The 3,587-nt window shown below is 39.8% G+C and overlaps 1 non-coding gene across 1 annotated transcript; it reads left to right on the forward strand.

Moving 5' to 3' along the window:
- Nucleotides 1–1,982: 1,982 nt before the first annotated feature.
- Nucleotides 1,983–2,089, forward strand: LOC141675868 (small nucleolar RNA R71). The gene has a single exon (XR_012556497.1). It is a non-coding gene; the product is annotated as a small nucleolar RNA R71 (small nucleolar RNA).
- The last annotated feature ends 1,498 nt before the right edge of the window (nucleotides 2,090–3,587 follow it).

The following is a 3,587-nucleotide window of genomic DNA, read 5'->3' on the forward strand; positions in this document are numbered from 1 at the left end:
CATCCGATGACCGATATGAATTCTCTCAAGATTCTTAAGAGCTTTTCCTCCTCACTACCTGAAAGGTCAGATGCAATAACAATAGGCAAAGTATATGCATCACCTAAAAAAGCATACCTCAAGTGTTCAGGCAATGGTTTGAGCTCCAAAGTAGGTGCTTCCTCAATAGATAGTTTGAGCTTTCCCTCAGCATTCTTGAGATCAGTATTACCAAGAGATTCAAATGGCATGTCTAGATTTTGTCTCCAAGGAGATGCATTTAGATATTGTAGTTTCTCATTGCCTTCCTCATCTTCATTATCAAATTCCCCCACTAAGGCTTTCTTTAAGGCGTTAGACATTAGCACATGATCAAGATCTGAAATTATCGCAGAATCAATCAAATCCACCTTTAAGCACTCCTCGTCTTCTGTAGGGAATTTCATTGCCTTGAATACATTGAATGTCACATCCTGATCCTGCACCCTCATTGTAAGTTCACCTTTCTGCACATCTATCAAGGTACGGCCTATAGCCAAGAAAGGTCTTCCCAAGATTATGGGAATCTTCTTATCTTCTTCGAAATCCAGAATGACAAAGTCTGTAGGGAAGAAGAGCTTATCCACCTTTACTAGTACGTCTTCCACGATGCCTCGTGGGTATGTAATAGAACGATCAGCCAATTGTAGAGACATGTAGGTGGGCTTTGGATCAGGAAAATTCAAATTTTTGAAGATAGACAATGGCATCAGATTGATGCTTGCTCCCAAATCACACATGCACTTGTTGAAAGACAACTTGCCAATGGTGCAAGGAATGGTGAAGCTACCTGGATCTTTAAGCTTTGGAGGTAATTTTTGTTGCAGCACAGCGCTGCACTCTTCCGTTAGAGCAACGGTATCAAGGTCATCCAGTTTCACCTTCCTTGAAAGAATACTCTTCATGAATTTCACATAACTAGGCATTTGCTCCAGAGCCTTAGCGAAATTTATGTTGATGTGATGTTTCTTGAACACCTCCAGAAACTTACCGAACTGCTTATCCAGCTTTTGTTTTTGCAATCTCTTAGGAAAATGTGGTGGAGGATAGAGCTGTTTCTCCTCTGTATTACCCTCAGGCAGAGTGTGTTCAACAGTAGTCTTCCTTGATTCCGCCGCTTTCTCATTTTGCTTCTCTTCTTCATCTACAACTTCAGCTTCTCCATCTTTTGCTTTTTCAGCATCACCAACTTTTCCAGACCTTAAGGTGACAGCCTTGACTTGTTCCTTAGCTTCCTTCCTGCCTGGCACTTCAGTATCGCTGGAAAGTGTGCCAGGTTGATGATTGAGCACGACATTGGCTATTTGACCGATTTGATTCTCCAAGATCTTGATAGAAACAGCCTGACTTTTGCACAACCGCTTAAGCTCCTCGAAATCTGCACTAGAAGGTGGAGCAACACCTCCTTGTTGATGATATGATTGCCTTTGAGCATACTCTTGTGGTTGCTGGAATCCAGGTGGATTAAACTACTTACTTATAGGTTGCTGATATGGTTGATGAACAACATTCTGATTATTGCTCCAACTGAAATTGGGATGATTTTTGTTGTTAGGATGATAAGTAGCTGGCACAGGCTGCTGCGGTCATTGATAATTGTTCACATACTGAACAGATTCATTAACGAGAGAACACTGATCCGTAGCATGAGAGCCTGCACAAAGCTCACAGACCATAGCTATCTGATTGACTCCATAGTTGGCTAAAGAATCAACCTTCAAGAAGGTGCTTGGAGCTGCGCTGCAATAGCTGTAGCTGCATCGACTTCCAGAATACCTGCTACCTTCCCAGGCATCATCCTTTGAGTTGGGTTTTGATGCTCATTTGCAGCCATAGTTTCAATAAGATTATAAGCCTCAATATAGCTTTTAGCCCACAAGGCGCCTCCAACTATTGCATCAAGCATGGGCCGAGATTGGGCCCCCAAACCATTATAGAAACCAGTGATCACCATCCAGTCAGGCATACCATGATGTGGACACTTTCTCAACATCTCCTTGTAGCGCTCCCAAGCTTCGCACATAAATTCAGTCGGTTGTTGCATAAACTGAGTAAGAGCACTCCTCATAGCTGCAGTCTTTGCCATTGGATAGAGCTTCACCAGAGACTTTTGCGCAAGATCTTGCCAAGTAGTGATGGACCCAGCTGGTTCAGAATGTAACAAGTCCTTAGCTTTATCCCTCTAAGAGAATGAGAAAAGCCTCAGCTTGATAGCCTCATCAGTAATACCATTATATTTGAAAGTACTACATATTTTGAAAAAATTCCTGATATGGATGTTGGGGTCTTCAGTCGCAACACCTCCGAAAGAAACAGAATTCCGCACCATCTGAATAGTGCCCGGCTTGATTTCAAAAGTGTTAGCCTGAATAGCCGGATGAAGGATGCTTGACTGAATGTCATCAATTTTAGGCCGAGAAAAGTCCATAAGAGCTGGATCTGTTGCTGGAACTATACGATCACCCATGATTACTGGTTCTTTCTGCTCACTCTCTTTATCTGAATCTTCAAAATCTATCTTCTCTGAAATATCAAGAACTGAGTCTGTCTCCTCAGCCGTATCTAAAGTCCTCTTGCGAGTACAAGAAACTGTTTGTATAAACACTCGCTAAAGTACCTAAAACACAACCGGAAACTATAAGTAAAATGCCTTAATCAATGAGTCCTAATGACCACTGATGGTAAGTACATAAACTAAACAAATACGCCGAGTCCCCGATAACGGCACCAAAAACTTGTTAAGCACAAAACACGCACTAATCATTCACGCAAGTATACGTGTTCGCAAGTAATATAGAATAATTTCTAGTTCATTCCCACAGAGACTCAGACTAATTATATTTAATTAACACTCACTCACCAATGTATGATTACTTCTCAATGTCAAGACAGTAACTCTTTAGATTGATTAACTAATTATTAACTACAATTAACTACGAGATAGAAACACTTAATTAACACTTGAATTAACAATATTAAACACACATGAGATCATAACTTCATTATTACTTCCTTCAATAGTTATTGTTATTACCCTTAGCATGTAACGACGATGATATTAATCGAACAACACGAAACTGATAAAAGCCAACTTTCCTTGTACTAATACCATTCTACCAATCATCCACAATTAAGATAGAAGTTGAATAGGCATCAATTATGTTGAGACCCTATATGTCTACAGAATTTGACAACATAACAATTTAAGTACAAGTTATTCTTTATGATTATATAGGGCAAGTAAAACGGTTAGAGTTACCCACTAATCATGTATACACATACATGAACCTATGCTAGCATGGCAAGTTCTAAATCTCAAGATCCACCGTCGCTTCACAAGAGATTAACAGACTATCTTATATGATTGCGACACACATAAGACGAATAAGCACAACCTATGCTAGATATCATACAATCATCACACACCAAGGTATTAAACAACTAACTAAAGAAATCCATAATAAATCCGCTATGGCCCCATAATCACGATTAGCCCATGATAGAACTCATCATCACCATGGGTTCATATGAAAATATGATAATAACACACAATATAAACTAATAAAAAT

This window comes from Apium graveolens, chromosome 7 (genome assembly GCF_009905375.1).
Source record: "Apium graveolens cultivar Ventura chromosome 7, ASM990537v1, whole genome shotgun sequence".
NCBI classification, from domain to species: domain Eukaryota; kingdom Viridiplantae; phylum Streptophyta; class Magnoliopsida; order Apiales; family Apiaceae; genus Apium; species Apium graveolens.